Source organism: Mesoplodon densirostris, chromosome 11, assembly GCF_025265405.1.
Source record: "Mesoplodon densirostris isolate mMesDen1 chromosome 11, mMesDen1 primary haplotype, whole genome shotgun sequence".
In the NCBI taxonomy this organism is placed as follows: domain Eukaryota; kingdom Metazoa; phylum Chordata; class Mammalia; order Artiodactyla; family Ziphiidae; genus Mesoplodon; species Mesoplodon densirostris.
The window spans coordinates 5,704,809-5,716,933 of NC_082671.1; the positions used below are offsets into that span (position 1 = coordinate 5,704,809).

A 12,125-nucleotide genomic window follows, 5' to 3' on the forward strand; every position below is an offset into this window, starting at 1 on the left:
TTCTTCCAGTGACAGGGAACTCACTGCCTCATGAGTTAGGCTCTTCTCCTGGACTCTGATCTGCACCCCCTTCCGGGGACTCCCACCCTCCGGGCCTTTCCTGCTGTCTGGAGCCACTCAGAACTAAGTCATCTGGGGTCCTTGGTATCCTCTTCAGATACCAAACCCAGGGCAGACTCCCAGCAAGGTCACTGTGTGCATGTGGACAGACCTATGTAGTCAGAGGGCTTTCCCGTGCACTTACCCACGTACACACACAGGCACACACACACCTAGGCCAGAGTCAGCAAGGCTGGCTGAGTCACGCAGCCAGACCACAGCTCAAGCGGGGCCAGGGAGGAAGTGCCGCCCCATTTCCTGACCCTCCTTTGCTCTGGGAGGTTCTCTTTCTGTCTCTTTGTCTTTCTGACTCCGTCTCTCCCAGAGCCTTGTTTCTACTCAGGGCCACAGCCTGCTGTCCTGGCCCCGTCGCAAGGGCTCCCAGCAGCACTGACCTCCAGGTGAGGACTTCTGGCTTCCAGACCTGCCATCCTGGACAAGTCACTTCACCACTCTGAACCTCGGTTTCTTTTTCTGTGAAATGAAGAGGCTGGGTGTGGCGACAGGGTCCCTGAGGTCCCTTCTGATCTCAGACCGGGGGCTTCTGGCCCTCCTCTAGTCCGCACAGGGTTCAGAGCGTCAGGGGGGGCCAGGGCCAGGCGGGGCCTGGGGACAGGGGTGGGGAGTCCAGCTGCTCCCTGGGGCGCACACCTCGGAACTGCATGTGCTGCACACCCTCGCGGGCCCCCGCGGCAGGCCAGAGAGCAGGAAGTGCCACCCGGGCCGGCTGCCGGGCAGGGGTGGGGGTGGGGCGCCCATCCACACCTCCCACTCCCTCCCTCCGGACCCACCTTGCACCAGCGCCGCCGCCGCCTCGACTCCGCAGCCACCGTGCGCCGCCGGCCCACAGCTGTCAGGCACCGCCCGCCCTCCCGCCGCTCCACGCGACCCCGCGCCAATGAACCGGCCCCCAGCGGAAGTGGCGCCGGGAGCCGCCGCCTCCCGGGCGCCCTCCGGGATCTGCGCAAACCCGCCGCGTGGGGACCGGGCTGGCGGCGACCTCTGACTGCCCTGCTGGAGAGCCTGGGTGTCGAGGGCGGGGCTGCTGGTGACAGCCTGTCTGACTGGTCGGGCTTCCTGGGCCCCTCTGTTCCGGAGTCCCAGAAGCCTCTTGCCCCCATTCCAGGATGTTTCCAGGCATTTCTCTAAAGGTGGACATCAGTCCCCGGCCTTAGTGGCCCGCTAGAAAAAGTGACAGACTAGGTGAGTCTCCCTGAAAACCTGCAACATCCAGGCCCCCTCCAGCTGGTATCTCTGGGCTTTTGTCCTTTATACATTTCTGCCTCTTCTGTACATTCTACCGTGGTCATGAGGGCTTGTGTAATAAAAAGCATCCAATTAATAAAGCATTAAATAAACCTTCAAAGGCCTCCCGAGGCAGTCAGGCTGAAGGATGGCCCTGAGCCTGGCACACAGGGCCCTCCACCCACACTCTCTGGACACGAGCTACCTTTCCAGACTCGCAGCTTCTCCCCCAAACACACACATGCAGCCACGCTCTGGCGGCCACCCACCAGCTGCCGGGGGCTCTTGCTTTGCCTGGAACGCGCTTTCCCATTCTTCTCTGCCTGCGCACGAAATCCTACTCATCCATCCAGGCCCCACGGAAATGCCCGCTTCTCAGGGAATCCTTCCCCAGACGCCGGCTCCAAAAGAGCTCTCAGCCCCTCTTTGGTGAACCCACGGTTCCCTCGCTGGTTTATAGGTTAGCATCTCCTTTCTCTCCCCGGTTCTGCTCGCCTCCCCTCCACACCAAGCCCCGTTCCAGGAGGGATGGAAACACTCGGTAAACACGTATCGAGACGCTGTTATAAATTGCTATGTGCTGCGGACGTGCCTCTCCATGAAGCCCGGGTACCACAGGCTCACAGCCCCCCCTCGCCCCACCCCGCCCCATACGCCAGCAGCAGGGATGCACCGGAGCTGTCCCCACCGGAGGTTCAGAAGGCTGTCAGGTCTCTCCCGCCCTCCTCCTCACACCCCTGCGCCACGCACTGGGTTTCGCCGTCCCTGCTCTGGGCTGTGCCTGCTTGCGTCAGCCCCAAGGTCAAAGGTGACTGTGTCCATCTCTGAGTCTTGTGCTGTCCCGTCATCCACATGTGAGGGCTGGCCTTCCGGGTAGCACAGCAAGCGGCACAGGTGGCCTACCCTCCTCCCAGCCCCTTGACGGGAAAGGACGACCTTTATTATCAGCATCCAGGACTGCAAGGGCTCGTGTAGCTCTTCTGATGTGAAGCGTACCCATCCCCGAGGGCAGAGAGATCAGGGGCATCAGAGGTACCTACCATTGCTGTCGTTGTTGTTAAAAGGTAGTATTAATACTGTTACGTTGCGGGTTGAGATGGCCTTTCGAGTCCTAAAGCCATTCCACGTACGGATGCTTGTTTGCCCCTCTGGGTCCCACGAGGTCTTAAGATATCAGCGGTGAAGTACATGTCTGGAGCCAGAGACCTGGGTTTGGACCTCGGTGCTCCAATCTGTCTGCTGTGACCTTGACGAGTTACTGAACGTTCCTCCATTGCTAGCATGTGGGCAGTGACCGTTCCTGTAGCACAGGGTTGCTCTAAGGATCTAAATAAGAGTGTGTCTTTAAAGGGTTTAGAAGAGTAGCTGGTACATAAAAAATGCCCAACGCATTGGCTCTTACTGATTCTTTGCTACCGTACATTGTATTATTTTACAGGTGGAGTAACTGAGAGTTGGAAAGGCTGAGACTCATCTAAGGAATCACTGCTTCCAAGGGGCTGTTGTTCTCACCAAACTCCACTTATTCTTTGTGAGGGAGCTGCTACCCACCCGCCCCGGCAGGGGGCGCACATAGAGCAGTCCGTGGGCTTGCAGGGCACGCTTCAGGGAGATGCGCGCTCCTCCTCCTGAGCCCCCCGCCCCCCCCCCCACCCGCGTCTCTGTGTTTTCTTGCTAACGTGCTGCTCTCGACTATAATGGGAGGCAAGTTGCTCGTGTGTGGTCCCCCAGGGGAACAGTGGAAACATTCCCTGTCCCAGTGCAGGAATTTCCTGCTGACCCTTTTTCCTTATTATGAGAGGCTACGACGACAGAATTTCCAACAGGTGGAAGCCAGAAAAACAAACAGACCTTTCAATGTTGACTCTCCCCGGGCGCCATGCAGAAGGACAGCATCTGTCTTGCCTCCCAGAGAAAATGTAAATGACCTATTTTTTTTAAAGCTACAGTTGTCTCTTGACCCACTGGAAAAGAGGAAAGAATCAAGACTACAACTGCTTAACGTTATTTCAGGAAAAACAATACAGAGAGTATAAAACAGCTCACTAGACAGCAATAAAAGATGAGATTGGTAGTAGGATTTTGCTACTGATTTAAGAGGTGGTAAGTCCTCCTAAGCCCCATGGACTCTCCTTGGTGACGCTTTGGCCTGCACCTAGTCTCCTTTCCCAGTTTGTCACCTGGGCTCAGGTTTCCTCCCCTCCTTCTACACAATGACCTTGACTGTATACTTTTTTTTTTTTTTTTGCCGTACGAGGGACTCTCACTGTTGTGGCCTCTCCCGTTGCGGAGCACAGGCTCCGGACGCGCAGGCTCAGCGGCCATGGCTCACGGGCCCAGCCGCTCCGCGGCATGTGGGACCTTCCCGGCCCGAGAAAACGAACCTGTGTCCCCAGCATTGGCAGGCGGACTCTCAACCACTGCGCCACCAGGGAAGCCCTTGACTGTATACTTTTATTCTCTCCTGCACCCAACGCTCCCTACACGGGACGGCCAGATGATGACAAATGCAAAGCACAGTCTAGACCTGTCCCCCCTCTGCACAGAAAAACCTTCCATGAACACCCTTTCTGTGTTTTCTGAATGAAATCCAAAATCTTTAGGCTGGCCTCCAAAGTGCTCGGCACCTGTGAGTTCGCTCCTTCTGACTCACCGACGACAGGCCTTTAAGAGGTCCTCGTTTGCACTCCAGCATCAGTGTTGTGCTAACCTTGTTCTCCTGCCCAAAGGGCCTTCCCGGCCGTCTCCATCCGAAGTCCAGGGCCAGATCCAGCTCTCACGCCGCCCCTGCGCAGGAAGCCTTCGCCCTCACCTCACAGCGGGGAGGAGCATCCTACTCCCCACCCCCGACTCCCAACCATGTCTCCCAGAGACACCATCGCACCGCCGCCTCATGCCCAATTTATTTCTGGAGTTGGTGTCCCAGAGGGGAAGGGGATAGGGAGGGAGACACAAACTAACTCTTTGGCTTTGAGCAAACCGGGAAGTTTCTCCCATCTTGAGTTTCCTCATGTGTCACATGTCGTCGACGCAGGACCGACCTGATGAGGGTGTCGTGGGGAGCAGGGGGGATAACTCACGCAGGCAGTACTTAGCCCAGAGCGTGGGGCTAAGTCAGGGCTCACAGTGATCGAATGGAAGAAACGAGGTGAGAGACAGGGTGGGGGGAAGGCAGGGCGGGGGGAGAGAAAAGAGGAGGGAATGGAAGGGAAGAGAAGGGAGAAAACGAAACCAATCACCTCCTTTTTCTACTGGAGTCAAAGGACTTGCCTCTTCTTAGATGAAACACACACACATAACCTTCCTTGGAGACAAAGTCTGACATAAAAATGACATCAGGATCAGGGAAAGGGTGAAATCAATTAATATCTTTAGGTCCACTGTGTACATTTATGAGCTGAATTCTATTAGAAACTTAACATTTTCAAAATGGGAAAAACGGTGGCAATCACCCATCCACCCCCATGCTTTTCTGCTAAGGAAATGGCAAAGGGCAAGAGCTGGTTAAGAGGCAGGGTCCAGACTGAAAAGCTTTCAGCCCAGAGCTCTTACCTTCCTTGTACATCACTTTTCCAGGCTTGGGAAAGACACAGTAAAAACCTCCTGCTCAGAGGGTAACTTCCAGCATGAGAACGTAAAGAGTTTGATAAACCAGTTCTCCAAATAGCAACTTTAAAGCTTGGTCAAAACTGTCACAAACAACCATTTCAGCCCTCCAGAAGTTGACTGAAAACATGCCACAAACTGAGAAATGTTTGTCCACGAAAACGACTGAATTTGTGTTCTTGCCTGGAGCTGTTCTCATCCCCAGAAGCTCTGTTGTTTGATGGTTCAACCAGGGCAGACTGGGAAAGTGAGCAGTGTTTTGTCATTGCCAGAGTGGCCTCTTTGTATTTGGAGAGGTGTCAGTTTAAACAGTGATCTCAGAAGCAAGTGGACAGGGAGGGCCAGCAGCTCTGCTAGCTTGAAACTGGTGAGCAATGGACTGGTGATTACCTGGAAATTGAGGGAGGTGAAGCAGCCATGGGGAGATGGATAAACTCTCCACATATCACGGGTTGACCCAGGTTGCAAGCACTACACAGACAGGAACAGCCCACGTCACCCACACAGTGCTGGCCAGTGGAACCTGCCCACACGTACGGTGGAGATGCAAGGGCTTGATGGAAAACAGAAGCCTGGGCAGACTTGAAAAAACAAAAAAACCTGTACATTGGAGTGTGCTGCCCAGCTCACTCACAGGTTTATCAGCAGAGAGTGGAGGTCTTACTGGCTCGTGGTACTTGAGCCCAACCTGTGACCAATCTTTGGTTGAACACTGATCTAAGAAGACAAAGGATGACTGCAGAAAGCTAGGCTCAAGAATACAACACAAGAAAAACAAAACAGCAGAGGCCTTCATGGATGCACCCTGCAGAGGTGGTAAACTTAGCAGAAGTAAACTTAGTGCGGGCAAGTTATTAAACAAACACACACATACCAAAACCCAACACCATTAGCAGAAAATTAGAAGACATCATCGCTAAATATACTATGTAAAATACCCAGTTTTCACCAAAGAAATTACAAGACAGGCAAAGTAACAAGAAATTGTGACCATATTCAGAAAAAAAAATTGCAGTCAAGAGAAACTGTCTCTGTGTGTCCCTAAGATGTTGGGTTTATCAGACAAAATCTTTACAGCAGCTATTATAAATATGTTTAAGTAAGTAAAAGAAACTGTGTTTAAAATTTAAGGAAAGTATTACAATAATGATTCAATGAATTTTAAAAACTTCAATAAAAAGGTAGAAATTATACAAATGAATCCGTTCTGAAACAATGGAGGCCACAGAGGAATGGACTGGCATATTCACAGGGCTGAAAAATATCTGTCCACCGAGAATTCTATATCCAGCAAAACCATCCTTCACAAATGAGAGCAAAATAGAGATACTCCCAGATAACCAAAGACCAGTATAATGTTTTACTAGCAGACACACCTTACAAGAAATACTAAAGGAAGTCCTTTAGGCTGAAAGAAAGTAACACCAGATAATACTCAAAACCACAATAAGAAATGAAGAGTTCCAGAAATGATAAAGATGTGTGTAAATACAGAAGGCTCTATAAATACATTTTCTCGTTTCTTCTCCTAACTTCTTTAAAAGAAGCTGTATAAAGCAAACATTATAACACTGTATTATTAGGTAGAAATAGCTATGTAGAAATAGATAGGATAATAATGGACCAAAGGAGGGAGACGAAAGGAAAATATATCGAAACAAAGTTTCTAGAATTAATTTAGTGTTATTCTCAATTAGATTTGGAGTAGGTTGAGATGCATATTATAATACTTAGAGCAACCATCAAGAAAGTACTAAAAATATAGCAAAAAAATCAACGGAGGAATTAAAATGATACACTAAAAATAGTTATTGAACACAAAAGAAGGAAGGAAGGGAGGAGGAGGGGAATTAAAAAAGACATGAGAAAAATAGAAAACAAATACCAAAATAGCAGATGTAAATCCAACCATATCAGTAATTACACTAAATGTAAATGGGCTACTGTGATATTGTGATTTATGATAAGAAATATATATTTGGTCTTTGTCCATGGTTTCTGACTCACAGCTCCCAAAACCCTTGGGACTTCCTAAGTGGTTAGAGCCATAGGGGTATCTTTTGTTATAATATTTGGTCTCCTGTCCTCAGTTTCCCAAATAGCTTCAGAGTCATAAAGGTAAAATGGGTGTCGTGTTATTTATAACAAGTCCCTTTCCACCACAACTGAGTTTATATTAATGAGATGACTTTTGGAAATCCCCTAAAGATGGGGGAGCTAGTTGGCAGGGGAACCAACCATGAACTGAGAGTTGGAACTTTCAATGCCACCCCCTGATTTCTGGGCAAGGGAGAGGGGCTGAAGGTTGAGTCAATTACAACAGCCCACGATTTAATCAATCAAGCCTGTGTAATGGGGCCTCCATAAAACCCCCAAAGGATGGGGTTTGGAGACCTTCCAGGTTGGTGAACCAGAACACTTCCATGTGCCACCATGCTGGGCGCCAACCTCCACTGGGACAGAAGCTCTTTTGTTTGGGACCCTGTGCTGTGTATCTCTTGATCTGGCTGTTGATTTGTATCTTTTGATATCCTTTGTTTCCTGAGTTCTGTGAGCAACTCTAGCAAATTAATCAAACCAGAGGAGGGGGTCGTGGGAACCTCCAGTTTATAGCTGGTTGGTCAGAAGCACAGGTAACAACCTGGACTTTCAATTGGCATCTGAAGTGGGGGACAGGCTTGTGCAACTGAACCCTCAACTTGTGGAATCAGATGCTATTTCCAGGTAGTGTCAAAATTGAATTGAAAACCCAGCTGATGTCAGAGAATTGCTTGGTGGTGTGGGAAAAAAGACCCACGCATGGAACTGGGTGCAGAATTGTCACTAAACACTCCACTTTAAAAGCACAGATTATCAGACTGAATAAAAAAGAGCAAGACCAAACTATATCCTGTCTACAAGGGAAGTGGCTTAGAGTCAAAGAAACAATGAGATTAAAAGTAAAAGAATGGAGGAATTCCAGTTTCAGCTGTAACACGTAAAGAGTTTGGAACTCATCACTTCTATACTTCTGACAAGATAAAAGCTGAACCAACTGAAAATAAATGAATATCTTAGAAAATGAATATCAGAAAATGGACATCACAGGCAAGGAACCATCCTGGGGGAACAGGTGAATATGGAGAACCACAGCCTTGATCAGCTCATCTGGGGAAGAAGTCGCTGTGGCCATAAAAGGGTAGAAACACTTAAATGATAATTTTGATGAACTGCTGGAGGCCGAGTGTGGATTTTCTGGAGATTGAGAATCTCCTGGAGGTGCAGTTTTAGGGAGGCCCCCCCATTTTTACGAGTTCTACTTTCAGGAACCCACTGGATTCTCAAGGTCAGGACCCGACACAAATTCCCTCATGTTTCAGGCAGAGGTTGGGGGAAGTGACCATTTTTATATATGCCCAGAACATTCTCCATAATGAAGTTCTGCTCTCCAAGGGACCAACTTTACCAGAGCCTTAACCACTGGGGGGGAAGGGCAATTAACAAGCTCCAGTTCCCTAGAGCCTTCCTGTCTCACCTGAAGGTATACACGTATTATATATATAATAGATAACCAACAAGGACCTACTGTATACTACAGGGAACTCTACTCAATATCTTGTAATAAGCTATAATGGAAAAGACTCTGAAAAAGAATATAAATGTATATATATAATGTGCGTATGTATAACTGAATCACTTTGCTATACACCTGAAACTAAAACAACATTGTAAATCACGTATACTTCAATTAAAAAATAAATGGAAAAAAAGACAAAGAAAAAGAGAGAAGGAAAATGACATAGGTCAGAAACTTGGATCTATATAATCAAAGGGAGAACATCAGGGAAGGAATAAGTGAAGTAAAATAAAATTTTTTACTTATCTTATTCTTAATTGATCTAATTGATAAATATTTGTTTAGAGTACTAGTAATAACAATATTTGGGGTGATTACACCATATAGATAAGTGAATGACAGCAATATTATAACAACAGGAGGAAGAAATTGAGAAGGAAAAGAAAGAGGGGAAAATAAAAAAAGAAACAAAGGACAAGTGTAACAAATACAAGATGGTTATAAATGCAGTAGATATTAATCCAATGTTATAAAATATCACTTAAAATATGAATATCAAATCAAAAGACCAAGATTGTCACAATGAGTAAAAGCACAAGACCCAACTATATGTTGTCTATAAGAAACCCAATTTAAATATAAAGACACAGATAGATTAAATGAAAGGGGTGCACCATGCTACACTAATCAAAGGAAAGCTGCAGGAGCTACATTAATTTGGCAAATCAGACTGCAGAACAAGGTAGGTTATCATGGATAAAGAAGGACATTACCTAGTGATACAGGAGTCAATTCCCCAGGAAGACTCAATCCTTAACATGTACGCACCTGACAGCAGAGTGGCAAAACAGAAAGCAAGGAGAAAGAGACAAATCCACTATTATAGTTGGAGACTTCAGACCCCTCTTTCAGTAACTGATGGATTCAGTAGGCAGAAAATTAATAAGGATATAGTTGAACTGAATAGCACAATTAATCAACTGGATCTAATCAACACTTCAACAAAAGTAGAATACACAGTCTTCTCAAACTCACATGGAATATTCAGCAAGATAGACACATTTGGGACCACTAAAGAACATTTATACACAATTTAAAAGAATAAAAATAATACAAAGTGTGTTCTCACCACAACAAAATTAAAGTAGAAATCAATAACAGAAAGATAGATGGGAAATCCCAAAATATTTGGAGATTGAATCACACGTTTCTAAATAACTCATGGTGAAAGAAGTCTCAAGTCAGTCTACCTACCTCTCCAACCATTACCTGCTTTCCTGTCTCAAGAGAAATTTTAAAATATTTTGAACTAAATGAAAATGAATGCAACTTATCAAAATTTGTCTAATTCAGTGAAAGCAGTGCTTCAAGGGAAATTATAGGATTGAATGCATATATTAGAAAAGAAGAAAGATCTAAAATCAGTAATCTAAGTTTCCATCTTAGGAAACTAGAAAAAGAAGAACAAATTAAATCTAAAGTAAGATCTTAATAAACGAAGGTGAAATGGTCATGGATTGGAAGACTCAATGTTGTTAAGATGTCATTTCTCCCTAATTTGATTTTTGGTAGAAATGACAAGTTGATCCTAAAATTTTATATGGAAAATGCAAAGACCTAGGGTAGCCAAGACAATTTTGTAAAAGAAAAAAAAGTTGGAGGATTTACACCACGTGATTACAAAACTTATTAAAAACCTTCAGGGATCAAGGCAATGTGGTATTGGCATCAAGTTGGGCATATAGATTATTGGAACAGAATTGAAAGTCTAGAAATAAAACTTTACATTTATGGTCATTTGATTTTCAACTAAAGTAACAAGACAATTCAATGGAGATATGATAATCTTTGCAGCAAGAGGGACTGGGATGGGGGATATCCATAACTTAGATCCTTCTCTCACATCACACATAAAAATTAACTCAAAATGGATCATAGTCCTACGTGAAAGAGCTAAAACTATAAAACTTTTAGAAGAAAACATAGGAGAAAAATCTTTGAGAAATCTTGTGAAAATCTTTATGGCTCCAACACAAGAGCCATAAAAAATGGATAAATTGCACTTTATTAAAACTAAAAAACCTTTATGCTTCAAGAAACAACCTTAACAAATGGAAAAATCCAGCCACAGACTGGGATAAAATATTTGCAAAACATGTATTTGTTAAAGGACTTGTATCCAGAATATGAAAAGAACTTTTACAACTCAATAAGAAGACAGACAACCCCACTGAAGAATGGATAAAAGACTTGAATAAACATTTCACCAAGAAAGACATATGAAGAGCTAATAAGCACATGGAAAGGGGCTCAACGTCATTAGTCATTAGGAAATGCAGATGAAAATCACAGTGCGATACCACCACACACTCACTAGTGTGCTCTATTTAGAAGGACAGTATTGACGAAGATCTGGAGAAATGGGAACACTTACACATTCCTGGCAGGAATGAAAATGGTGCATCTACTTTGGATATAAACTTCCCCCAAACCCAGCAAATTCACTCTAAGGAATCTATCCAAGAGAAATGAAGATGTGTTCACACAAAGACTTGTAAGTGAATGTTCACTGCAGCATTATTCATAATAGCTCTAAATTGGAAATAATCCAAATGTCTACCAGCTGCTGAATGAATAAACCCAGTGTGGTATATCCACTCAATGGAATGCTATTTGGTGCTAGAAAGGAATGAAATACCTGTGCATTTTACAGCATGGATGAACCTAAACAAATCATGCTTCAAGAAGCCAGTTGCAAAGCCTATACATATTATATGATTCATTTATATTAAATGCCCAGAAAAGGCAAATTACAGAGACAGAAAGCAGATCCGTGACTACCTGGGTCGGGAGATGGGAGTCAATGTTGACTGCAAATGAACTTAATAACATTTTTAGGATGGTAGCAATGTCCTCAAACTGGCTTGTAGTGATGGTTGCACAACTCTATACATTTATTAAAAATAATTAAAGCATATACTTGCAAGGGGTGAATTTTAAGGTATGTCAATTATACCTCAATAAATCTGTAAAAACAAAGTCTGATGCCCAGGACTGATTCAGCAAGGGAGATGTGCCCTCTGGAAGATGGACGCCCAGAGAGACAAGTACAGACAAGGACATCCTGCTGTGACATAAATTCCCTCTCCCTCCCTCTGACCCACCCGGGCTGACTGCACGGTAGCCCCAGCCAAAGCCAGACCTGGTCAGGTCACATCTTTCCAGTGGTCCATTGCCCCTGTGGGTCCTTGGATTTCACTGTCACGAGCTCTGGGACATGGTGTCAGGTTTCAGCCGCCTGCTCAATACTTTTTAGCATCACGATATAGAGATAATTCTGATACCTGTGATAGTCTATGTGGATTTATCATAAATCTAACAAAAATAGATTCTCATCTACAATCTTGACTTTTACACAAAAAAAGAACTAAATGTACTTTAATGCTTTGTACTTGCATAACTTGGGTGACACTTTCTGCCCCAACAAGAATACTTATCAAGCATCTAAAACATACTTGTTGTTTGTCCCCCAGGAATGAGTGTATGCGTGTGTGTGTGTGTGTGCGCGCGCGCTCCAGGAAACCTACGTGGAAGATGAGGCCTGGAGATGTCATTTGGT

The 12,125-nt window shown here is 45.5% G+C and overlaps 1 protein-coding gene across 1 annotated transcript in view; it reads right to left on the reverse strand.

Moving 5' to 3' along the window:
- The window catches only part of CRACR2A (calcium release activated channel regulator 2A), a 109,340-nt gene extending 108,367 nt beyond the window's left edge, over positions 1-973 (reverse strand). The window contains exon 1 of the mRNA XM_060113714.1: positions 891-973. The gene's annotated coding sequence lies outside the window, so the exon portion shown is untranslated. The remainder of the gene's footprint in view (positions 1-890) is intronic.
- Positions 974-12,125: the final 11,152 nt, after the last annotated feature.